The sequence below is a fragment of the Podarcis gaigeae genome (genome assembly GCF_964106915.1).
Source record: "Podarcis gaigeae genome assembly, chromosome: 6".
Lineage (NCBI taxonomy): Eukaryota > Metazoa > Chordata > Lepidosauria > Squamata > Lacertidae > Podarcis > Podarcis gaigeae.
Genome location: NC_139682.1, coordinates 58902836 through 58930414, shown reverse-complemented (window position 1 = coordinate 58930414; position 27579 = coordinate 58902836). Strand labels below are relative to the sequence as shown.

The 27579-nt window shown below is 42.4% G+C and overlaps 1 protein-coding gene across 2 annotated transcripts in view; it reads left to right on the top strand.

Moving 5' to 3' along the window:
- DAB1 (DAB adaptor protein 1) overlaps positions 1 to 27579 on the top strand; it is a 654787-nt gene that overhangs the window by 187200 nt on the left and 440008 nt on the right. Inside the window, exon 1 of one of the 2 annotated variants that reach the window (XM_083742751.1) lies at positions 5306 to 5325. The exons of the other annotated variant lie outside the window; for it this stretch is intronic. The gene's annotated coding sequence lies outside the window, so the exon portion shown is untranslated. Of the gene's footprint in view, positions 1 to 5305; positions 5326 to 27579 lie in introns of those variants that run through there. 2 annotated transcript variants of the gene reach the window in all.

Genomic DNA, 27579 nt, shown 5'->3' with positions numbered 1-27579 from the left:
CTGGCAAAAGAGGAGAATACTCACAGGCCAACAAATAGTCCTGTGACCTGTCTTTCCTTCCTTTTGAGGACTTCAGAGCCTTAAAATGGCCCTACTTTGCCACCTTCTCAAAATATGATGTTGCTGCCAAGGAACCTCTGGCTTCTTCCACATGTCACAGTTGTACTATATATCAGGTTAGTTTTTGTTTCATAAAGGGATTTGCCGTTAAAATAAATGAATAAAAACACAACAGGTTGTTTTTTGAGGGAATCTCAATGATTTTTCATAGCACGCAAGACTCTTTGTCTCAAATTGCTCATTCGGTAGAGGGTCTCAGGGTCATGGGTTGAAGCTCCACATTTAGCAAAAGATTCTTGCCCTGCAGGGGGCTGGCCTAGATAACCCTTGTGGTCCCTTCCAATTCTATGACTGAAAAGCATAAGGCAAGATGGGTCTGTGAAGTTGTTGTGTAAATCTGAAAGGTAGTCAATAGTGTTGGTAGCATGTGGGGGAAGGGGTAGAAGGTGAGAACAGGACTTATATGCAGGTGACTGTCATACACGATAGACAGCAATATATATCACTATCCATACACATCTACTGAATGTAAAAAAAAAATGCAGAAAGAAGGATAAATGAATGTGGAAAATCAACTAATGGTTGTTGTCAGCATCATCATTCATTAACATAACTTTATCATTTAGGACATTCATCAGATTGTGTATGACTCTCAGCATTTTTCATGGCTGTTGGTAATTTCTGCATTTTGGGCATTTCACTGTAACGTTTAAGTATGACTGCAGCACGACAGCATTCTGAATAGCACTTTTCCTTGGATGAGTACCATCCAATGAGGGTTTTAAAAGTGGGCTAGAAATGTTGCTGCTGGAATGAATTCCTGGCCGAGAAGGAAGAAATTGTGTTTTTGCATCTCCATACCTATTTCACAAACTGCTGAGACATTTTGAAAGCTTGCATACACCCTCACAGCAACATCTAATAATTTCAGCCCAGAGCTAGTATAGAGGCATTAGGGACAGTGAGAAACCTATAGAAAACTGCCTCAGTGAAGCAGTTTTTAAAGAGTCCTCCTACCCACAGAGCTCTCTTCACATAGGACCCTGAGGTAAATTTGTCAAAGTAGGTCTCTATCACTGTGAAAAATTATAAACATGCTTCCTGCAAACCAAGAAGAAAAAGAAAATTAGAAGCAAAATTGGTTTGAGCTCATCCACTTTCCCGCCCTGCTACTGCTTCATGGAAATAAAAAGAGCAAAATAGAAAGAAGGGGTACTCTATCAGAAAATGGCATTTATTGTTGTAAAGTATCTGGAAAATGGAAAACACCACAACCATCCAATGTTAATGCTCTGTGTTAATAATATAAAATACATCATGTTCACTACATGCAGCAATAATACCAAGCCCATTTAAATAAATTATAATTATATCTAAGAGTCTCTCATGGCCCTTAAAATATGAATTCAATAGGACATAATCCGTACTATAAAATTCCAGAGCTGGACTGACCATAGGAGCTATTATTGCTGCCAACTGGAATCTCTGTAGCCTCCTAAGTGTCTTGCCAGAGACCGTTATGTCCTGTGGAGAGAACAGGTGGGACCAGGGGAACCATCTCTGAGACATCAACTTAAGGCCACATGCCAAATGAGAGATATGCAGTGCAATTCTATAGATGAGTAAGCCAAATACAGTTCAATGGGACTTATTTTCAGGTGAGTGTTCATAGCAATGAAACTCCAGTAACCTACTTTTGGTTCTGTGGTATTCAAACAGGGCTGCAACTAATTGATTATGAAAAGAGACTGTGTGGAAATAAGTACAATAACTCACCAGTGGTTCATGTCCCAACCAAAATGAATATCGGGGCATACCACGCAGTGCACATGCCAACATTTTACACAACTACAGCTGCTGCTGAAGTATATTTTGAATTTGAATATTTTGAATTATGGTTTGTAGGCCAATTGTGATTGGCAAAATAATCACTACTCTCTGGGCTTTTAGGTCAGTGCAAGACAGGCTGCTGCAGGAGCAAGTGAACATAAGATAAAGCCAGGTGGTGAAGAGTCTTCTACAGTACATAACTATGAGCAGAGTGAGGCTCAAATGTTGTGTTACACAAGCATGCCTATGTATTTTTTTCATCTCTGAAATGTAGGGCATATCTTGGGACTTTGCTTGCATAGATGGCAGCCCACCAAGCCATAATCTCTTTCCTCTAAGCATGCCCACAATTCTCCTCTTAATCTAGAGTAAATGTTTCCCTGTGATCAGGTGCTAATGGATTATCTGGTTCAGCAGCATCTACAAAGGGATGCTTGCAGTTCCACTTGAGCACCTCAAGCAGGGCACTTTCATCACTTTCGACTGAGAGCAATCACAGCCTATTGTTACTTACACACACACACACACACACACACACACACACACACACGTGATAATCTTTTTCATTTTCACCTAATGACAGAAATAGATTATTAATTGCAGAAACTTAAAGCAATTAAAGCCATCCAAATTGTGGAATCCACACTTGCTATGTAATTGAAAGGAAAAACTATACTCATTATCGGATGGCGTTCTGGGGTGGGTGGAATAAAATGACTATTAAAACATACAAGATGTTTCTGAATTGAAGGGTTATTATCATATTATTCATACATAAGAAATTTAATATTCAAAGCATTTTACAACTTGTGCTTTGCTTTACTTGCATGCAATTTTAGGGGACAGTACGTTTCCTCAATAAGTGCATGTGACCAGACTATGTGGTTGCTTGCTTTTACTCCCAGTTTACACACAGGGAACTGAAGTTGTAGAGAATAGAGCCTTGACTCTCCCAGATTCTGCATACTTGGGTCTTCCAGATTCTGCATGCTTTCAGTTCTCCTATATTTACTCTCTCCTCAAAGAATGAAATGAATAGATTTATATAAAGCATGCTTAGGACTGGGCATCTTCACAATTAGAAAATCACATGTGGAAGAAAGGTGCATTGAAAATGATGCTTATGGCACTTATCTCCTGGTAGATTAGGCTAATGATGAATTTAGGATTGTCACTCCTGTTTCCAGGAGTTCTCTGCTTTGCAGGCTGTAGAAGGATGGCCCTCTATTTTGAAGGAGTCTCCTGTATGAAGGGCTGTCCGGTCAACACCCAGTTTAAAGATAAAGAACCATAAGAATGGAGAGCAACGAAGCAGGCTACCCTTGTGCAGCACAATCGTCTCAGAGTTCAATGAAATTATTTTCCAGTAACTGTGTTCAGGATTGCCACAGAAGTAGGTGAAGTTGACAGAGAGTATGGATGAGGGTGAGACACACCTATGTAAGTGTTAAAATACATGTGAGTTTGCCACACACTCTGCCACTAACAGCCGCAAACTGGGCACCTAAGAGAAGTGGTCATACATGCATACCGATTTGTGTGTGTTGAGCTCCACCAAGTGATGGGGGAATCCTGAGCTAAGTAGGACCATCCCTCACATGAAGGAACCCTATGTACAAAGAGCTTCTTCTAACATACTATATAGCATTTACAGGGGGGCAGCACTACTCAGTGCACCCCCTTGATACATTCTTTTGGCACATGAAGGCGTTTGAGTGAACCCTTGTGTAGTGTCTCACTTAAGGACCTCCATGAGAGTCATGACTTAAGGTCTCTTTGGTTTGGGTGTAACATTGTCCCCACTACACCACACCATCTAGTGTACGGAGTAGAGTACAAGATGGATGTAGACTGTCACATGAAACAATTGTATGTGTACATAGAATCACAGAACTGTAGAGTCAGAAGGAACCACTAGGGTCATCTAGTCCAACCCCTTGCAGTGCAGGAATCTTTTGCCCGACGTGGGATTTGAACCCCGTGACCCTGAGATTAAGTGTCTCATGCTGTTTCTACTGAGCATGTGCACACAATCGTCATCACTAATTACAGCTTCCCAGTGTTGATGAGCATGCAGTGATATATTTGCCCTGGCAATGTTGCACAAGTGTCCACCTTTTTCTTCTTCCATGGAAGTTCCCTTTGAAGCAAATTAGCAATGTGGGAAGCATATTAGCTAGAAGTAAAGCTTAATGTCATAAACTTTTTGAACGATCCACGCTGTTCTGTGAAAAAATGGCATCTTTAGCCATGAGAGTTTGGGGAGGGGGGGTGGAATCCTGAATCAGCAACAAATTTGTCTTCCTTGTACAGAATTTTTAATGCAAGTCCATCTGTTGGTAGGTCTCCCACTGTGGGTCCCTACCACCACTGCCACTTGCAGCATGCTACTGTTTAGATTACGGTTACCTATGCTGGGGACCAAATTTGTTTTGCAAACAACATCTGGGGTGGTCAGAATGAGAAGTGCAGAGTTCAGCAAAACATTGACAGAATCCAGAGCACGAACACCTTGCTTCAAACCTTCTGTGCTTCAATTATGTGAGCTGGTTCACCTACCGCTTAATTGGCCGCAAGCCATACAAGTAATTATGCCGCTGACATCTCCTGAAATTATATTCTTAATTGTTACATTTATTTGTATCACAATGAAATTAAACCACATCTCGGTTTGGTGGGGCTCTGTTGCTCTCATAGCTACAAGCATTGTGGGGGCATGGCAAGCATCAGTTTTACATTTCATAGAAATGTCGTCTGGCAAGCTAGGGGGAGGAAAAAACAAAGGAAAACTCCCCCAAGACCTCTAGGGAGCAAGAATTGTAAAGATGGCAAAGTAACAGAATATTGTAGTATGCCTCTTATTATTATCATAGCGCACTGCAGATTACTCTGTTTCTCTCCGCTCCCGCCCCCCCCCCCAAACTCGCTGTTATTGTTTGCTACAATTTATAAGAGTTTACCAGGGCAATGCTGAATTGGTTTGCCTGCAAACAGCAATATAATATCTCACTCCAGAGACACAACATATCTCTATTTGTCGTTGCAAATTTACTTCTTTTAAAGAAAACGGGGGGGGGGGGGACACACGCATCCTGCTTCCTGCCTCCATTTCTTCCTTTCTTTTTTTAAAGAAGAGGAATAACATCCTTTCAATGAAAATGTATGCAGAACCAATTTACAGAGGTTTGGGGTGGGGGGAAGGAGCTCTAAACACAGTTTGGTCTTTCTGCTCAGAACTGCTCTCTAATTGCTTTGAATTTACTTTATTGCAAGGTTGGGGATTGCTTTGAAGTGATTATAAGGAAAACAAACAGGCCTTTTCTTTATTTGCAAGGAGAATTTAGAGAAGGAAAAGCTCTCTCTCTCCACCCCCCTCCATTTGATATCCTGTTTTAGAAGCTACAGTTCTAGAAGGTCTCAACAGTTACTAAAAATGTAATGGTAACACATTTACTTCCTTTCTTTAATGGCTGAGTCATTTGTACTGGGGAATCTTTTGCTGGCATTGAAAAGTACTGCTTCAGCTTTTCTCCCCTTAACTGTATCATTTCGATGGATGGAGCAACTGCATTCTTCTGTTTCTTGGCAATCCCTTTGCAACAACCCCCCTCCCACTGCTCCCCCCTCCCTGCCCCCCGGGCTTTCCACCTCTGGGTTTTCTTTTGCTCTCATACTATTAAATGTGTGAGCACAATATGATTTGGGAAATAAGTAAAATAGCAGTCAGGATTTGCATAAGGAATCTATACCTGATAAAACACAAGCAAAGATTGTTGAAGGAAAGTAATAAATAGGCCATGTAAGATAATGCTACACACAACCAATGTTAGAATGTTGAGCATCTGAAATATTTACATGGTGATATTGTATATTTATGTGAACCCTTTAAGCCTTCATCAACACAGGCTGGGAATGATGAGGTTGGGGAAGCCTGTCTTAATGGGGCAAAGATGTGTCTAGCTGCCTGGAGCCCTCAGCCCTAGGTCAGTGCTCTTTGCCTCCTCTCTGGAACCTTGTGGGCAAATAAATTAATGAAATGGTGCTAAGCTAACCAGCAGTAAGTTTGGTCCACCTTTCATCTCCATGATAACGCAGCAAACTTTGGATATCAGAACTATGCAATGGTGTTGTGGGTGCAATTTGACTCCCCATCTCACCAGAAATATATTTAGTGGCACAAAGAGAACCATAGAACAAAAATAATGAAGGGAAGTTTAAGTGGAGGAAGAGAAGAATCCAACTCAATGCTTCTTGTTACAATCTACTGGTGAACGTCAGACAGGTATGACAGAGGTGAACTACTTCAGTGATGACGAAATGACAATGAGCTTGGCTGGAAGCTCCTTCAAAGTTTAGGCCCAACTCATATTAAGCTCTCTCGTGGAGGGAAAGCCACCTCTTACCACAGCACACACCCCTTTCCCTTTGCCACTAAAATTTACTGAGTCGTAACAGCAGCAATGGAATCTGAATACTCTAGTGCAATTCATGCAATGTTGCGCTGCCTTGGGGGTGGGCCCTCCTCCCATGGCACATAAGCTTCCATGAAGAATTGTGCCATGGTTGTCTTGAAGGAAATTTGAGCACATGAGCTCATGTATAGGAGATTTGTGTGATTTGTGTGACACCGGGTCATGCAGGTGCCCCAAGCGTGTAGAGCATCTTCATGTGAGCTGCAGCTCACAAGCAGGGTTTTCCAACACACAGGTGTTGAAGGAAGGCAACATGAAGGGCTCGAAAATAATGACCCGAAACCCAAGTCAATAGCAGGGCATGCTATTGCCATGCTATTGCCACACAAGTAATGAGTGAAGGGGCTTATGTTACAGCAGCATTACAAGCACTAGGACTCCTGGAATGCACCTTTGGACTCTGAATCCTCCTTGCTGCTGTTGCCACAAGCAGGTCAATTTCCTGAAAAGGGATGGGGGAGGTGGAAAGATGCTGAATGTGGGGTGGGCAGTGGCAGTGAAGTGCTTGATAAGGCACTGGGAAGATAAAGAGGCCTGGACTTTTGAATGAGCTCAGAAACAATACCATTTATTTTCTGAGTATTTTTTGGAGTGGGAAGGGGAAAACAATTCCTTTGTGTCTAGTCTGTTGCAAATTGAAATGCAGAGATGAGGTAGGTTTGCCTATCACAGAAGAATCACCATATGGATCTGGGGGTGTTATTCACACACTTTGCCCCAGAAAGGGGTTGCATATTCAGACATGAGTGGAATACTTTACTGACCCTTCCAGAACAATAAGAAAAACCATTAGCACTCGAGGCCGCTGGGTACTGAATACACAACTGAAGCAATCTGTTCTGAATGAAATATTAATAATAGTAAATGCATGGCTGTCAGGTTTTTATATTGCACACATCTTTATGTTTAGTCTGAATACTTTGCGGAACACACATTATCTTGTCTAGGCCATTTGTGATGCCTCAAAAACTTTGCATACCACCTATCTATAAAATGCATGTGTAATGTTTCAGCACAAATTAATTTCTTCTGTATGCAAACTAATGTGTGCACATTTCTGCAGAGGTCTGTAGTTCTGAGTCGAAATGCTTCCCCCGTGGTATTCTGCAGCCAAATAATGGGTAAGGTATTTTTTTTAATGTAACAGATGTCAGGCAGCATGGCCCAGAGAGCAGGCTGGGCGGTAGGATGTAAAATATTCTGTTCCAAAGTCTGACAAATACCTGTCCCGTGACACCAAAGATGTCACATTGCATCTCTCACTTCATTTTTTCTCATTTAACTTCTGCAGTTGTTGTGCAGGAACTTTTAGATTCTGACAAGGGAATGCAAAAAAGAAGTAAGTGATATGTGCTTAATTTGAAATCAGAAGGACCTGAGTATGCCAATTACTTATGATGTCAAAGGGCTTCAGGTTTTATCCAGGTTATGACAGGACAGGGATGAGAGGATAGGAAGGAGCATGTTAAAAAAGACAACATGAAACTATCGTGTATGTATGCATGATAACTGGCTGACTTTAGCCCTCCTCAGGTGTGCAAATTCAGGGCTTATAAAATATGTGATGGACATCTTGTGGAGGATGACTGTCTGAAGCAGTGAGCCTTCTGAATTCATGAAGGTTCCCTGCAGGTTTTAGAACCCTGGGAAATCAGAGTTATTAAACATGTAACAGAAAGCTCCACACTTTTCCTCCAAAAAATTGGTGGGCTATAAGAACAAGTGGGGTGGGCAGAATATGCTCATTCTGGCAATCCCGCCCATTTTACCTATTAAATTAATCCCAAATGTCCATGCTTCAAGAGGGTTCTTCTGGTATTCACACCTGAATTGGGCTCTTTTTGGTGGAGCATCTGTAGATGTCTGGATTGGCCCACAAATGGGTCCCAAATTACACATCTCATTTTTAGGCCTGAGACAAGAGACAACAATTTAATTCAGACCTCAGGACAGTCCCGGAAGAAAGAATGGGCCTGAGCTGGCTCCCCCCCCCCCCATGAGCGTCTAGTCTTTGTGACTAAATACAAAAAAAAGTAAGAGCAAAATCTGTTAGATTTCAGAAACAAGGGGAGAAAACATGAATCATAATTTTGTACACCACCTTGGAGGGTTGTTGTTTTTTTTTTTAAATGAAGGGCAGTTAAGAAATATTTTATATTTTGGCAGCTGCATCGCTACCAAGTGATTAACAGTGAGGGGGTGGTCAGGGCAGTCTGGGTACACTGGCAGAGCCAAACTGGCACTCCCACCCATGCTCCTGAGTCATTGAGATGCTGCCAGCATCCCACCCCTTCCGTGTCCTAGTACACAGTGATGATGCCACTGCCAGACTAGGTTCACAGTGCCACTCTATGCCTCCAGATCCTCTTATTGCCGCTGCAATAAAACAGTTCCCAAAACCATCCCGCAGGCAGAAAAGGTTGCATGACTCAGACAACCTACTTGCCAAGGAAACAATTTGCCATCTCCCCCTCCCCAAAGTGGTATCTTGTTTCTTTAACACAAAGAAATTCAGCAGTTAGTTTCATCCTGCATCTATTTATTTTAACGGGGTGCACAGCTGAAAAATGCTTAAGACAGCTCTGCAGCTATTCCTCCTTACCCTTCCCCCCCCCAGCACAGACATTACCAGCACTGAAAGAGAGACAACATTTCATGTGGCACAAATTGCTAGCATTTTGTCCCTCCCTCCTTCTTATCCCCAATCAAACATTAAATCTGCATGCAACAATATCAGCCCGTCTTACCTGTGACTTTCACTTCAAACACTTGCTGTCTTCAAAGAGACTAGTTGAAAGGATTTAGTTTTATTAACCACTCTGGCAGCTGCTGCTGTCCTCCCTATTAGCTAATGGAGTTTAATTATTTTTGTGTGTGGAAGATTCTGGTTTAAATACTCCAGTTGTATCTTCCTTGACAAACGGGGCCTGCCAATTTACATGGAACATGTACCCACTTTACCAGCAGTTGTTATCATCATGGAAGCACATTGTCAACTTGTACAGAACCAGATGCTTCCATGCCCAAATGCATTACAGAGGAAGAAAGGCTCCTCCCTCCGTATCCTCAATCTCAGCACAGCGAAAAGTCAGAAATCTAAATAGCATCTTGATATATACTAGGGATGGGAAACCTCTGGCATGCAAACCTAATTAGGCCCAACACAGATTCTCAGTTTGACCCGTGAGACCATTTTCATCAAACCACATCCATCTAACACCCCTAAGTAAGAGCAAAATCTGTTAGATTTCAGAAACAAGGGGAGAAAACATGAATCATAATTTTGTACACCACCTTGGAGGGTTGTTGTTTTTTTTTTTAAATGAAGGGCAGTTAAGAAATATTTTATATTTTGGCAGCTGCATCGCTACCAAGTGATTAACAGTGAGGGGGTGGTCAGGGCAGTCTGGGTACACTGGCAGAGCCAAACTGGCACTCCCACCCATGCTCCTGAGTCATTGAGATGCTGCCAGCATCCCACCCCTTCCGTGTCCTAGTACACAGTGATGATGCCACTGCCAGACTAGGTTCACAGTGCCACTCTATGCCTCCAGATCCTCTTATTGCCGCTGCAATAAAACAGTTCCCAAAACCATCCCGCAGGCAGAAAAGGTTGCATGACTCAGACAACCTACTTGCCAAGGAAACAATTTGCCATCTCCCCCTCCCCAAAGTGGTATCTTGTTTCTTTAACACAAAGAAATTCAGCAGTTAGTTTCATCCTGCATCTATTTATTTTAACGGGGTGCACAGCTGAAAAATGCTTAAGACAGCTCTGCAGCTATTCCTCCTTACCCTTCCCCCCCCCAGCACAGACATTACCAGCACTGAAAGAGAGACAACATTTCATGTGGCACAAATTGCTAGCATTTTGTCCCTCCCTCCTTCTTATCCCCAATCAAACATTAAATCTGCATGCAACAATATCAGCCCGTCTTACCTGTGACTTTCACTTCAAACACTTGCTGTCTTCAAAGAGACTAGTTGAAAGGATTTAGTTTTATTAACCACTCTGGCAGCTGCTGCTGTCCTCCCTATTAGCTAATGGAGTTTAATTATTTTTGTGTGTGGAAGATTCTGGTTTAAATACTCCAGTTGTATCTTCCTTGACAAACGGGGCCTGCCAATTTACATGGAACATGTACCCACTTTACCAGCAGTTGTTATCATCATGGAAGCACATTGTCAACTTGTACAGAACCAGATGCTTCCATGCCCAAATGCATTACAGAGGAAGAAAGGCTCCTCCCTCCGTATCCTCAATCTCAGCACAGCGAAAAGTCAGAAATCTAAATAGCATCTTGATATATACTAGGGATGGGAAACCTCTGGCATGCAAACCTAATTAGGCCCAACACAGATTCTCAGTTTGACCCGTGAGACCATTTTCATCAAACCACATCCATCTAACACCCCTAAGTGATTTCAGGTGAGATGCAGGTAAAGACATGGCTACAAACAAACATTCAGGAGCTTAAAGTGCTCTTCTGCACATGGAACTTGCTGACAGGAGTAACCCACCTCGCCACCCAAGCTATAGCGAGAGCTGTGTGTATTGGCTCTGACAATGAGCCCTGTTTGGATTGGCTGCACTATGACGTTTGCCTTCAAATGGGCTCATTGCTTTGTCCATTTGCAGGTGCAGTTTTAATTCATGTGACTCTCTGTAATCTCTGATTAGTTGATTAGTGATTATAATGAACTACTCCCAACTTTTACAGGCAAACTGCCCCACACACCTGCCAAGGTTGGTCTGGGGTGGTGGTGGGAGAAATTCTCGCCCACTGGCTGGATCTGGTCTCTCCACCCCTATATATGTAAATGGATGAAGTCATTATCTACGTGTGGATCTCTAGTCTCCCAAATACTGCTATTCATGTACAAGAGGAAAATATCAGCAGGCTTGAGAGGACCTGAGGTTTCCAGGAGAATAAAGAAATCTCTAGAAAAAAACTCTAGAGGGGGGTGGGCCCCCCAAAGAGTGCTGTTTAGGGGAAATTGTTGGCACTTATACATACTGGTATATATGCTACAGATGTATGTAACAGATTTGCTGTCTGTTTGCCAAAGCTGAGCATGATTTTTACAGCGATTTATAAGCTAGGCCAATGGAGACATAGAATGCAGAAATCACTTTTTTGATTATAAAGCCCTTTTGATTGCTGATCACTACAAGTTCTTTGCCTTTCTTTTGCAAATCTGATTCTTCTTTTTTAGGGGCTTGGGGAGCGAGAATGAAAACCTTGCTTTCTTCTTCCCATCAGTTTATGTAGAGTGAGCCCTTTTATTCTCTGGATTTTCTTTGCCATTCTCTACCAAAGAAAAATCCCGGCTGCATCATTCCAGTCTCTTGTAGCCTGATAGGCAATTTAAACATATATTAAAAATCATCCTTCCAGGCACATCACTTTGAATGCTGTCTGACACCATTCACAACATCTGTGTCACATCAGCTCTGGAGCCCAGGGAAAACCTGACAGTAGGAATCTGTTTTTAAGGCATCTCTGGGATTTCTCCCCCTTGGACAGTCCTTTGGAGTGGTCTCCTTGACAATACCTCATCATTGTTGTTTTAGTCAAAGATTTAAACTGAAATGACACAAAACAGGGTCCTTGTCCATAAGGTGGGGGCTTTGTGCAACTGACAAGGATTGCCAGCAATTTCAGAAAGAAAAGAGGGAGGTGCTTTCTCATTTTCATAAAATACATTTACTGGGCAGGGTGGGAGAATAAAAGCTGGATTTGCCCTTTTTAGTGCTCTGTCAGAAGGGCAAAACCAAAGGTGGATTGCTGGTTTTCTTTTCTTCTTTCTGAGGTTTTTCAGGGGACACAATTTCCCTGCCATTGGGTGGCAGCCAACATTAGTCATACTCAGAGGCCATTGATTTTCATGGTTCATCTTTGAGTATGACTAATGCTGAATTTCACTTGATGTTTCCAAACGGAGAAAAAAAATATATACAGCAGAGCCAGGGCTGCCTTACATTCCCACCATTTTGGAAGCAGGGGCTGGGGAGTGATCTGCCCCAGGCATGCCCCCCCCCCCGTCGGTTCACAGTGCTGAAGGCACCCAATATGGCAAGGGCTGTTGGGATCTCCGTTTGACCGAGCTGATAATGCTCATCTTCCGGCCAAGACCTCGATGTGATTAACAACCTGAGCCTCTTATAAGGCTCTGGGCACACCCCCCATTCAGCAGATAATCAAAGCAACACACGGAAGTGATGAGATTTATGGCTGCATAAAGAGTTTTATTGGTAACTACGCAGACAAAAAGCTCATCCTCTCTCTGTGAGAGCAGAGAGCAAGTGAGGAACAAAGGAACAGGAAACCAGTACGTCACATCCGTCTCCCGTGAGACTTCCAACAGTATGGAATGTCTCTGGAATGTAAACAGAGTCTTGTGACTCCAAAGCACTGCTCAGTGGCAAACAGAAACTAACAAAGGCTACAGGGGTTTCTGTGGTGACAAGGAAGGGACTTCTGCTCTTGGAGGAGGAGATCCAAAGCTTCCTATGTCCTCTGGAGCACTCTCCCAGGGTTCAGAGGATTGTAGAGATATGCACATGCAAATCATTGGACCTGCAGAGTCGAAACAGACCTCATGTTTCACTGTCCAATTTGTGGATGAAATAGTGAAGTAAATGGAGGAAGGAACGAACTGATAATGGAGGCAATAAGAACTGTTCCTGGCACCTGCCAATTTCCCCTCTGGAAGTGTCTTTAGAGCAATACTACGTGTTATTTCTAGATAACTTCTGTGGCGGGGGGATGCTAAGAGGAGCTTTTTATACCACTCTTGGTGCTACAAAGCTTGTGTAGTAGCAGCAGCAAAAAGAAAGGAGAGTGCTCTTACTCTCATTTTTACCCCAACTCCAAGCCAAAAGTTCTTGTTTGAACTTTCAACTCACCACTGCTAATGATAGAGGGATACTAGGCCAGTGTCATGGGTGGCTGTGACCAGAATCTATGAAAAACCTCAACTCCAGCAGGGCTGCATTGCTGAGAGCCCCCTGCTGGAGCTTCTGTAGTGAGGAGCTAGACTGACTGAGGGAGGTGACCCATGTGTCTTGTGTATAGCCCCCCTCCCCACAAAAAACCTGGATCCTACTCCCATCAGTCCCAACAAACAAGCCTAATGACCAAGAATGGTAGGAGTTGTAGTCCAGCAAAATCTGGAGACTCGTGGGCTTCTCCAACCCTGATGCAAGTGTTAAACAGCCTTGGAGATAAGATGGACCTTAGTGGACTAGAACCTCTGTACAACAGGAAGCCCAATCTTGTTTTGTGAAGCTGTTCCAGAAGATATGATATACACATTTAAAATAGTGTAACACCTAAAATTGGGGCACATTGAAAAGTTGACCAATACTACCATCTTTTCCTTTTGGTCTATGGGTGAGCTGCCTCAGGGAATTGGACACAGATCATATGCAGGCCTCTTGTTATTTATACGGAACTAGGCCATTTGGTAAGAGTGAAATCCCTCATCCATCCTCTTACTCAGACTATAAAAATATAAAATTATGTCTTTGAATTTTCCTCCAGAGTGTTTTTTCTTTTTTCTTTGTCCTGTTTCCAAACTTGTCCTAGAAACTCACCCGTGTCTTGCATGTGCATACAGACACTGTTGGTGCTTTAAATAATTAGTAATAATAAGAGAACACTCAAATCTAACTCAAGTTGTCAGGGATTTTAAGATACTAATGAAAGGATTAAATAGGGCTTATTACCCATGAGAATCCTGAAGCACTCTGCAAACTGCTATATTTATACAATAGCTTCACTCCCCAAAGGAACACTACTACCTTTGAGTTGAAAAATGTGGTAACTCTGTAAAAGCTTATTAAGTCAAATGAACAAGATGGAGGGGGATGGCACCATCCTTTTATGTCTTATTCGTCCAGCCATTGTGGCCTATTGGAATTACTGAGGTCTGTACAATATTGTGCCTGCTTAGGGTAGGACATCTGGCCTTGTCTCATTTGGCAGGATTAGATGTGGATTTACATTGCTCTCTGTACCACTTAGAGTTGTTGCCAGGCTCTGTAATTCCTGGGCTTGGAATATAAACTTTGTGATTTATCATGTTTGCCTCAAGTGTCAGGTATACATTTCACACACACACACAAATGTACAGCATGAGATGAGGGAGGTTCTCCAGTTTAGATTTTACTCCAAGCTGGGGAAGAACTGCACTCTTTGCCAATTGACCTACTGCAAACCCAGTGATCTTTCTACTTGTCCATTTGTTTGCAGCCCCCCCCCCATCCATCTACCTGCCCACTTACCTTACTGATTCTGTTGTTTCAATGGCAGAAAGGGGAAGAATCATATATCTCTCAATGCTCAGAATAGTAATAGGGATGGTGGGGGAGAAATCCCAACTCAAGAACCAAAGCTGAGCCTCTTCAGACAGATGTGGGACTTGTCAGAGATTATGTGTGTTGAGATTCCTGGATTGCAGGGGGTTGGACTAGGTGACCCTCAGGCTCCCTTGCAACTCCACAATTCTATTATTCTATTATTCTAGCATCTAAAGCACTCTCAACCAAATGCTTCAGAGATCTGGATGGTTAAATGAATGCTGCAGACAGCACATCTGCAAAACAGAAACATGCCAGGGTAGGGAAAAGGGAGAAGGAGAACTATTCTGTCTCTAGTCTCTAATCAGATAGAATTTGTTTACCAGGAATCTCATTGGGGAAGGGATGTTTCAGCTGAAAAGCTGACAACACAATCCTATATATGTCTGCTGAGAAGTAAGGCTTGCTGTGCTCAATAGGCCCCCCAAGTAAATGTGTGTAGGATTGCTTCTTTAGGCTGCAATCCTGTACTTACTTACCTAGGACTAAGTCCTATTGAACTCAATATGGCCTTCCTCTGAATTGCCATGTATTGGGATGCCTTGCAAGGCAGCGGAGTCAGTGGCACATCAAATACAGTGGTACCTCGGGTTAAGTACTTAATTCATTCCAGAATTCTGTTCTTAACCTGAAACTGTTCTTAACCTGAAGCACCACTTTAGCTAATGGGGCCTCCTGCTGCCGCCGCACCGCCGGAGCCCTATTTCTGTTCTTATCCTGAAGCAAAGTTCTTAACCTGAAGCACTATTTCTGGGTTAGCGGAGTGTGTAACCTGAAGCATCTGTAACCTGAAGAGTATGTAACCCGAGGTACCACTGTAAGATATTTGTTTCTAAAGTCTAAACTTTTCAGTTTGAGAACCAGTCCCTAGCAAAGTAAAGCTGACTGGTCTAGCATTATCAGAACATCAAATACAGTATGTAGAATTTGTCTACTGTGCTAGTAAAGCCTAAAGCACAATTTGTTTTAAAGAGAGGCAACCTGTTGTAATGTCACACTATCCAGCATACCACAATGGGTCTACATGAGAAAAGGACGTTGGCAAACTTAGACATTTTCCTAACAGCATTGGCACCCCCAAAGGGACAAGCAATTATTTAGTTTAAAGCACATTTTGTTTCTTGGGCAGCTGTTGCAGCAAAGAACATTAGAGTGAACCCTCACTTCAGCTTTGTAACTTGTGTGTAAATGGCATTGCAGCACTGTTCTGAACATAGTAAATGGTTAATTTTGATTGCCCTGATAAATATGCTATTCATACAAATCTCATAAAATTCTGAAAATTAATATTTTAACCAATGGCCTTGCTTCAGCAAACACAATAATACTGTGCTCTATGTCACCGCAGACCGCTAAAGCAGATGGCAGACGGAAGCTGAGCTGCATAGAGCAGCCTGAAATATTAAATCAAATCAATCTGAAGTTGTGTTTGTGCCTGAGGGAAGCTTTCCATTCAGATGAAGGAGATGGTCTCTCCTAACTGCCTATGCATGGGCCTGGGGTTGGAACAGATTGCTGAAAGATTCAAATGTTAGTGCTACTGTGCTAAAAAGAAAATAGGGCTAAACCTAAATGTGCAGGATTAACCCCAAATTACGTGCATTTCCAAAAGGATATTAGTGAAAGTTGTCAATTTTTTTTGCTTCCCCACTGCAAAAAGGAGCAGTGTGATTGTTCAGTTCATGCCAATGATCCTTTTCTATTTGTTTAACAGTCTTTCACATATGTATCTGTACAAAAAAACCCCAGTTGTAAGGAATCTGTTTTCCATTGATGCCCATGAACTGGTAGGACAGAAAGCAAGGAAGCCACCAGTAGGTGGAGTCAGAGAAAATGACAGGCGGAATCAATCAATCTTAGATTTCTTTCCCCATCCTCCTTGGTAAATTCTTCAGGAACAATGCTGAGACTCAGGAGGAAGAACCTACCAGGCAGTGCCACCTCCTGGACTAGTTGCAAGTAAGAAGGCAGACAAGTTAAGGTTGGTTAAGGGCAGGCTGAAGTTGGTGCGGCAGTGTCCCATTTGGACCACCCCCATGGCTGTCATCATTTATAACCCACTCATAGACATGCCTACACCTTATCTGTCAATGCTTTCCTTATCTATTAAGGCATCTATGCATTTATGGCTTCCAGGGTGGTGCTACTGCTGCTTATCAACATCCAGTGATGTGATGTGATTGGAGGAGTCACCTGCAGGTGATTCCTTGAATACTTCACTAGAGGAGGCTGCTTCCTAAGGGCTGCACTGAGATGAATGGGAAAATTCACATTCTCAGGTGCCCCATGGTGTTTATATCAGAGGACACATTGAAATCTATATAGTGGAGGAGTCATGTGTTGAAAGCAGGGGAGGAGGGTGTGGTATGGCTGTGCAGGCTAACTCCACCCCACTGATGTACACACCAGCCACATTTCCTTGCAGCTCATGTGTTTAATGAGTGTGTGAAAGTGCTCTACATATGTACATCAGTATATGCATGGAGCAACTTCAGATGCTGCTGATGGTGGATAGTGTGGGACAGTACATAAATTGTATGAAATAAAATATAAATCAATAAATGTTCTTTTCATATATGAGGGACTCTTCTTTCCCCCCCTGTGTTCCTAGAGAAGGACGCGCCTGTCTCTTCTACAGATGTCATGATCTTCAAAAAGAGACAAGATACATTTTTGGTTTCCATTTCAAAATATGCACAAGGGGAAATTTTTCATCTTCACGCAATAATCAAAAGTGGGTCTTGGGATTTTTTGCCCTGTTTCTGAATGCTATTTGCAACTCACTATGCAAAATCCAAAGATCCCTAGAGGAAAACTCCATTCAGAAGACACAGCCACTCATTTATTTATTGTACTCATTTATTTGGCAATTTATATACCACCTTATTACAATAATTTCTAAGTGGTGTACAAGTAACTTGGTTTGAGGATATTACACTGATCCTGGCCCGACTGCACTGGCTACCAGTTAGTTTCCGGGCCCAATTCAAAGTGCTGTTTTTGACCTACAAAGCCTTAAATGGCTCAGGACCGTGATACCTCAAGAACTGCCTCTTTCCATAAGAACCTACCTGGATCCTGAGATCACCTTCTGAGGCCCTTCTTCGTGTGTCTCCTCCTCAAGAGGTCCAGAGTGTGGCAACACAAAAACAGGCCTTCTCTACAGCAGCTCCCCATCTGTGGAACGCTTTCTCCCCTGGGAAATTCACCTGACGCCTTCATTATACACCTTTAGGCACCAGGCAAAAACATTCCTTTTTAACCTTTGGTTGATTTGATTGACATCCTATGCCCTTTTAAAATGTGTTTGTTTTTTTTGGAGGGGGGTGTTATTGGGTTGTTTTTGTTTTGATCGCATATTTTGTTGTTTTATATTGTGATTTTATTCTGCGAACCACTCTGAGACCTCCAGGTATAGGGCAGTATATAAAATTAATACATCAATAAAACAATAAATCACTGCAGCTGAAATCAGTCAAAACAACAAAGTCATGAAAGGAAATGGAGCTGATTTTCCCCCTCTGCTCTCTCCCTCTTAGAAATCTGTTCTGGAGGGTTAGAAAAGTGTTGGGCATGGTACAGAAAGCTCCACGGAGAAAGGATTGTCTCCTCCTTTCTGTGAGTGGCAGCTACCACTGGAAAAACCTATTCTACTCCCAATGTCTGAAAAAATGGGTAATTGAAATTTGCCCTTCAAAAACAACAATTACCAGCAGCCTTAATGAACTGCAGTTCCCAGCAGAAGTTTTAAGTGTTTTAAATATGCCCCAAATGTATGGGGCCCACAATGGGTAGGAAAACTGACAAGATGGCTTTCAGCTCAGCTGTGTACCAAGGGCATTATGACATTCCTCTAGGAACCCACTTGAGTTGAAAGCCAAGCTGCAGCTGTCTTGATAGACACAAAAGCAAAGTTCTGCACTAACATGCCACTGATGATGTATGGCAATGATACTATTGCAGACAATTCAAAAGTTGGTGCTCAGTGATTCCCTCCCCCCCTTTTTTTTTTGTTTGAGGAGAGAACTCATGACATCCTTCCCTACAACTGTGCTTGTTATTTTTCCTGCTTAAGCCTTAAAGACTTGTTCTTCTTAACCCCCTCAGTGTATCAATCAGGGTTGTCTCCCTCGAGTTCCAGTCTCGTGAGCCTCTCCACTCAGCTCCACCATCAAAGTCCACTTCATTTCTCCTTCTGCTTTGTTTTCTCTCCTCTCGTCTCCTCCTCTTCCCTTTTTCTCTTTGGGGAATGAGGTCTTCAAAACACACCTCAACTCATCTGTTTCCTTGAGCTCGGGAATGTGCCGCTTTGGGCTCTCATAATTCCTGCTCTGATCAGCAGTACAAAGGGGGGGGGGATCTAAATTTGGCCCTTGTTAATGTCTTAGGAAGATTTGCTGTCACAATTCTCCCTCAACTAGGAGTATGTAGTTGCTTCTGAAGAGGAGGCATGCACACAAGGAGGAAACCGTCATTAGAGAAAATTTGTGTGACAGTAATCACCAGTATATAGCACCAGCACTTATTTTTTCAGGGGGTCATGGCACCAATTTTATGCTGGGACTCATGGCACTTCTTTCACCTCATTCTTTACCAAAAAGAAAGAAACAATGAATAGCAGCATCAAATAATTCTAGAGAAAAGGAGTGAAAGACATGTTAACGTTGGCTGTGTACAATGTCCTTTTATCCTAGAATTAACAGACTACCTGTGCTTTTTTCCACATAGTCCAAACACAATCTTGATCTGTTGCATTATTTTTTTGCCCCTAAAAACTGCTTCTTGAGAAACTGGTTTCATTCCAAAAACAGAAACTCACCACAGATTGGTACTGCATTACCCAGCCTTTGTTGTCCATTTGAAAGCACTTGTAGGTAGTCCCAGCAATGGGGGGCAGGGTATATCCACACCTGCCCAATGTTGTTGTTGTGTACCAAGATTGCAATGGCCACTCGCTTCTTCATTCACCTGGGACATGTGCATGGAAGAAAAAACATGCCTAACCATGGGGAAGGTTTTCAAACATGTATCAAGTAACCAGACCTACCCTTGCCTCAATTTAGATTGAAAGCTGTATGTTGAAGACAAGCACCCACTATTCTTGTGCTGCAAATGGGTTCATGTGTAAGCAGCTGTAGAATTGCACTACAGTGGTACCTCGGGTTAAGAACTTAATTTGTTCTGGAGGTCAGTTCTTAACCTGAAACTGTTCTTAACCTGAGGTACCACTTTAGCTAATGGGGCCTCCCACCCCCACCACACAATTTTTGTTCTCATCCTGAAGCAAAGTTATTAACTGGAGGTAGTATTTCTGGGTTAGCGGAGTCTGTAACCTGAAGCATCTGTAACCTGAAGCGTCTGTAACCCGAGGTACCACTGTATAGTACTGTTACTGGTGCTCTTGTATGCACCCTGATAGGAAGGGAGAAGGAATGGAGCAGCGTTTGGGTCAGGGCTGAGTTGAATGTTATTGGTGGATAACACTTTGCCTTGACTTTCTGGGCAAGGAGATGAAACAGGGAGATATTTGAAAACGTCATATAGTTGATGGACCATGAGCTTTCTCATTTTGACAGTGACACTAGGCACCCCACTTTTTGTGAATTCATCTCCTTCCCTGTGCAGGTACTAAGTTGTTAGCTATTTATCGAAAACAAGAGCTACATTAACAGAAGTCTGGGAGCAAGCCCCAAAATCTAGGCAGCCTTTGATTGCCTCCTATTCTTGCTTTGTGTTCCCCTTCCTCCTTCTCCTAGTCATCACAAGCACATGATAAAGCAGGTCTCTTAAGATTGCATTTCTGGATCAGTAATTACTGAATTATAAACAGTCTGGCTGCCTAAAGAACTTCAATTTTTAATGAGGAATTTTGATCTCGAGGTGGCTGAAGCAGAAGCACATATGTGTGACCTTTATAGCTGCATGCAGCATGTGTTTCTAGCTCCTGTAAACAGCTGTCCTTTTCAGTGGTATTGTGCCTTTATGTGTACTGAAGGGCTTGCTGCTGTTACCAAGTTATTCTTGCTACCCATGCTGCTTTGATGTTGAATCGCATGATTTGTTTCTCAGAGAGCCACTTTCTTTCTCTCTCATAGTAAGAATACAGTGAAAGCACTTCCAGGACACACTGGGATGTGCAACATTCCTGTGCTTCTATTGTTTATGATTAATATCCCACTAGTGTGATTTTGAAAGCAACAGTGATGCTAAACAGGGGGGAAGCGGTTGGAAAACATTGCAATGGATCTGGAAAGAACCCGGGGGGGGGGGGGGAATAACATAATAATAATAATAATAATCCTGGAAACATTTCTATATAACATATTTGTTTCTTTAAACAAGATTACTGAAATGTCTGATGGGTTTCAATGACTTGATTCACATGATCAAATCCTGGTTTAATAATCCAGGATATGCACAAGCTCCTTGCATCTATGTGTGCCTCCTGCTTCACTCTTCCATTCACACAAATAGGGTAATTAGCCAGGAAACTGAAGCTAACCATAGTTTCATGTTACTTGGAAACCAGGAAGCTATTGGTAATGACATCCAAATAATTCAGTGCTCATGAGCCAACTTTGAATCATGACTTCATACTGTGGCTTGTTTGGAAGCCATTAACCCTGCTTTGACTGTTTGCTCATAATGGGAAGCTATGGTTAATTGTGATCTCCTAACTTGTTTCCTTGCTTCTGCAAAGCGGCTGTGTGCAGATGGGTGGAGCTCATGTGCATCTGTACTTGTTAGGTCAGGATTTGATTGTCTGAACATGGCCAGTATCTCTGCATCCCTCCATTCATCTAACAATTGCCCACTGAGACTCACTATTTATTCTACTGGGTTGTTGTTTTGCTTAGTGTATTATCATGTATATAGGTTTGTTTTTCTGTGCGTGGATTGTGGAAAATGTGCATTGGACTGAACCTACTCCATCAACAACTTTTCTTTTCTAAGCCAGTTGTTAAATACTGGCAAGATTCCTTATCTCTCAGTGTGCATCCACATCCTGCAATACTCTCCCTCCACAGGGTGTCCCTCCACAGCACCCTTTATGCCCTTTCTCTATTGGATATCTTAACTACCAGCCCATGAGAAATTAGTACTTTGCTAGTCTGCCTTCTCTTCTCATTGAGGCCTGGCCACTAGCTGCTGCAGGCAGGCAGAAACCCAGTTTTGACCCCCATTAGATCTATCACTCACCATCCCATTGATGTTGCCTGTTTCCCCATTGTGATCTGTTTCTCAGTTTTCCTTGTTGCCTATAGCATTATGCCTTTCAATTATTTCCCCCTGCTTCTCCTATGCTGCACCAGCAAGGGATCAAGTTGTATCAGGGAAGAGAATATTGGATCTGCTGAAGCTTCCACCTCTTACAAGCATTGCCTGAGTGTCTCTGTCTAGGACAGGGGTGAGGGATATTTGGCCCTCCAGGGTTGTTTGCCTACATTGCCCATCAACCTTGACTATGGGTGAAAGGGGCTGGAGTCCAACAACATTTGAAGGGCCACAGATTTCCCACCTCTCATTTAGGGTTGCCATGTAAGAAGGCCAGCCCTCCTTCAGCTGACATACCCTCCAAGTGTCCTGATTTTCCAGAATGATGAAAGCCATCCCAACTTCAGATTTGACCCCAGAATGTCCCTATTTTCCTCACTGGTGCCACCAGTACTGAGCTTGGGGAGGAGGATGAGCCAGCCCTTCTCCTGAGCAAGCACGGTGGCAGCCGTGGCACCTGCAAGTGAACTTTCCATTGCTTTTCCATGGCCTCTGCATGGCTGCTGCTGCCAGCCTCCTCCCTTGGGCAGCTTCTAGTGGCTTCTGGAGAGTAGGTGAGGAAGAAGAGAGGATGCCTCCCCCTAGGTCCAGCCCCATGTACATGCTCTGAGGTGTAGGCAGTGGGCAGAGCCACCCTGAGCGGGAAGAAATGGGGAGCAACGCAAAGCATCTAATCTTGGCCCTTTCTAAAATTTATTTATTGGTGTGTTTTTTTTCTTTCTGTAAATCTTCCAAAGAAAATAATTAAATAGGGATTAAGGGGTTTTCTCAGTGTGGTAAAGGTTGTGTATGCTGTGCCCCATTGGTGTAGTTTTGGTGGCACTCAACCTTCTTCTGATAATAAATACTCTGGGGGGGGATGACACAAAATGGGGGTTGAGGAGGGTCAGTGAGAAATGACCCTGTTTTCATCTGAGGAATGTTGGAGGGTCTAAGCTTATCTCTGAAATCTTTACTCAGTAGCTCAGGATCACACAGATGGTCCTAGACAGTACACATTTCTGGCTGATAAGCCACATGGTCTTCCAAAAGCCTTGTTTAATGCTGCTTTTTACAAAGTAAAATTCTGAAGAGATCAGCATTTTCTATGGCTATTCAGACTACCACATAGGCCCATTCTGAATGCAAAGAAACAGAAAACGCCGTCCTCTCGTTTACCATTGTACGGCTGGCTGCTAGTAGCTATCTTCATAATGAATTTGTCTGACTAATGTAGCATCGGAAGCAAACCCTGCTTTCATGCTCGAACACTGCATGTATATCAGAGCTGAAATAAATGACCTTACAATTGTATTCATCCAATTACTTACATTTTTTAGTAGATGCTGCAGAGCTGCAGTATTGATTCTTTCTGTACCGTGCAACATGGATGAAAACCAAATGGAAATGCTAATGTTTATTAAACATACCCATAACCACAGAAAATAGAATGATAGCCTCACAACAAAACAAGACTGGTGGGAGTCTGGGTTCCTGGCTGGTACTACTTGTGACACCTCCCCTTGGTTTCCCTGTGATTCTTTTTTGCTAGACCAGCATCCTGAGCAATGCTAGGTAGTTTACTGGTCAGTTGTGAACAGCAGTGTGCAGCTCTAAGCTGCAGTGTGCTCTAAGAAACAGTGGGGTTGAATCTCCCCCAGTGGCCCAGAGTGATGTTACAGGGTGGGAAATTCTAGTGTTGTCTGGAGCCAGTCATCCCCTGCTGACTGTTCCCCACTGCTGATGAGGAAGCCCATCAGAATCAATCTGTTCAGGAGAGGTTGAGCAGAGGGCACTTTGCCCAACCCAGAGCCATCCTTGACATTTCTTACACAATGCCTCTTGTTTTAGCTTTCCATGACTGTATGATGACACTGGAGGAGCTGCTTTTCTTCCCACCTGCACTCACTGTTGGGAATTACACCCAGGTGTACTGAAGGAAGGTGGGGCTGGAAGAAGAGCAAAAGCAGGATATGCCACCAAAAGCATATTTGAATACATGTGCTTGCATGGCTTCCAGAAGGCATCTATGATCTTGTGGTGTTCATAATATAGTAGGTACATCACATGCTTGTGCAGCCATTTTGTTTGTGTTTCTGGGTAATTTTTACAATTTGCAGTAGGGAGCCTTCTCTGTTGTTAGTTGCCATGGCAAATACGATGAAATGTGTATTATTAGTGCACACAAAGTGTACCTTCTTTATTTTGCTCTTTTATCCACTTGCTGCTTCCTTTCAATGCTTCTTTTCAATAGGACTGAAAGGAAACTAATAAGCAAATAGTCAGTTGTACCATTTCACTCTTTCAGGTGGTGTGTTGTGTCACTACTGAAACTTCAAATTTGGGGGAAATTGTGAATTTAAGGTACATACACTTAGAGCAGCAATGACAGCCATAGCAATCTCTCTTGCTCACAGAAAGGTAGTTATTCTTTTGAAAGTCAAAGATATGTGATCTTCCCGTCAAAGTGGATTAGCTAGCAAAAAGCAAATGGCATCCTTTGCGCCTTGAAGGAACCATGTAAACAAAATTGAGACTTGCTTGTTGTATGCAGAGCACTTAACGCCCACAATTCAACACAAAAGTATAGCATGTCCACCAAACTCAACAAACTAAGGTTGCAGTCCTGTTTCCCCCTGACTTGCCTGGGGGTAAGTCCTGTTGAATTTAGTGGGTCTTACTTATGAGTTGACATTCCTAGGCTTGTGGGGTCTCTCTCTTTCTCTCTCTCATGATAAGGAGACAATGGATTGTGTCACTGCGTTTTTTTGCACATGAATCAAAATGTTTGCAGTTGTGATGTATATAATGCATTCTTTCCTTTTCATTTCGAGTGGTGTGCATAGGGCCACCCCAAGACATTTTGCTGTTCAAAGCAAAAGACAAGGTGTTGTCACACCCCATTCTATGTGCACAATCCAAGTGGTATGGCAGATGAATCTTGTGTCAAAGCCAGCAAGGGATTGTGTCTTCCGCTGCATCAGAGGCTTCAGGGTAGTTGTGCAGATGAGGGACAGGCTGTGTAGTAGGGGGCTCAGGAAGAGCAGATGGGGCAGCTACCACTATTGCCTCCTAGCAACTGCTGCCTGTGGTGGTAGCCACAGGGTAGAGCTGGCTTCAGGTGAATAATAGATATAACATATTTAGGAGTTTGTACTGAAGTCTATTGGAAAAAAGCTCAGACATTCTAAATTATGCATGAAACCGGCACTCCCTATACACAAATCAGAACAAATTGTGGAGCTGTAATTTTAAAGAACCACCAGACTCAGAAACCACAAAAAGAAATGGATGTAAAAGCCCATAGCACAACTGTACATGTAGCTAGTATATCCTTCCCTTAACTTCAGGAGCAGAGCTATTAAAAATAAATACCATTTTATGGTTCTAGGGAGATCTTCCAAAAGCACCTATGAGATTGAGGAGCACCGAATCCCATTGATAATGAATTAGGCTTCCATTCCCAGCTCCCTGTTGCGATTTGAAAAACCTACCCCAGAACCGTTCTGCACTGTGAATAATCCATAAACAGATATAATTTTTTACAAATTATATCCCTGATGCAAATTTATTCAAGGGGAGTTGTAGGCAAGTTTCTTCTCATTTATAAAATTCTCTGTAGTCACTAGGAAACTAGAGCTATCAATCTAAGGTATTTGCTGTGACATCATATGTTCTAGCTGAAAAAAACGCCCCTACTTTTAAAGTCACAATTCTAATTCTTGGGCTAATAGATCATAATAATCAAGGAGAGAGGAAGAGATCCATGGGGCAAAGGGGAGGGGAAATGTGTTTTGAGACAAAACTGGAGGGATGGCAGTGTGCTTGGCCACCCTAACGAATACACAAACCTGTAAAGAAAGATGTAACAGTGTTATTTAGAAATGACATGGGGAAATATATTTGATTTTTCACTTTAGGGTTTCTTTCCCCTTTTTTGGTAATGTCTGTCTGCCACTGGCATTAAAAATAAAATGTCATTATCTGATAGAGTCTGAAGCTTCAATCTTGAACACTCCAAAGTTCCTGTGTTTATGTGTGTGTGTGTGTGTTTAGAAAAAAACAAAAACATGATATGGTTGCAGGTATCAGTGGTCTGAATTCTATCTTGTATACAATTTAACGCTTAGAGTCTGAGGGGCTTTCGTAACCCCTAAAGATCTGTAAGGGGGGGGGGGGACAGAAACCTGCTGCTGCAGTATTATTAAAAAGGCAAACCTGAAGGGCAGCAAATACCATCAAAGAGATGCCACAGTTTGATTTGAATGAATATCAGAAGGTCTTTTTGCCTGCTCTGCTTGGAAGATTTTGAGAGACAGATTAATCCTTCACATCTTTCATTATTGAATTGCAAAAGATGCAGCATTCATCCAAAGCAGATGCGCTAACAAAGTTTTTAATAAAGGTCACTCATTGCTCAGCCATTCACATTCTGCATGACCCCCCAGCCACCATATTTAGTTTTAAAATTAGCCCACCCCAATTATTTTTCCCTTCAGATTTCTTCATTATCACATTTCTAACATTTGCATGTAGATTTGCTGGCAAACATGTTGATGATTCCTTTTTACGGATAAAAACAACATGATAGAAAATGCATTTCTCTTTTGCCATGGCAGTGGAATCTTGCGACATTTTCCCTTAAGAATATCACCCACGGTCAGCCAGACTGATCTAATGATACATTCATAGAAAGTTGCTAAATGTTCATAACCGCATTTTGCTATGCTGAGCCACTGCAAACAGCACTGAACTAAGTAGACCCATCGTCTGAATTGCTGTAAGGCAATTTTAGATGTGCCGAAGTTATTCCAGCCCATCATTATATCTTATATATTTTTCAGTACCTTGCCATTTCCTACTGCCATTATGTCATCAAGGTACATGATATTTTTCAGACTAACATAATCAAAAGATGTATACGTGTCCCCCAAAAGACTTACAATTGTGGGCGTCCGATGGCCATAGTCTATAACAAGATCATCCAACATTTTCCTGCTGAGGCACCTTTCAAGAAGATGTAATTAAATTGGTTTCCGATTCTTGGATGTTCTGGATTTAATTGGGTTGGAAAAACACCATGAACACAGTGTCTTCTGGACATTTCTCCCTTTCAAAGACTCTTCCTATTCACTATTTTGAAGCATTATAAATTTTGATAATGGCATCCTTGAAGACAGTGCGCATACTAGCCCCACTTTTCTTGGCAGGTTTTGAACTCCTTAAAACCTGCAAAGCCTATCAAATTGGAGATGAAGGAAAATGGTGTGAGTGCTTAAATTAGGAGTGGCAATGCCTCTGACATTCAACTTACTTAGTGATTATTGTATTTCTCTGGCCACATAACATCACACCCCTTATCAGCTACATGCATCTGTTATTCAAGTTTGCTCTCTTTATATGTGAATTTCTACACGATTTTCTGTTTGTTAAACTTAAAAGCTGGCATACGCTTACACTGAAGGTTTTGGGTTTTTTACATGCTTTGCCTGTCCTGTTGTTTTCTCCAAACAATACTACATCCACTGTCCACTGAACATAGTTTTAAATGAGATAAGCAAAGAAAATTGAAAGCAGGAACACCCGCTCTTGCTGACT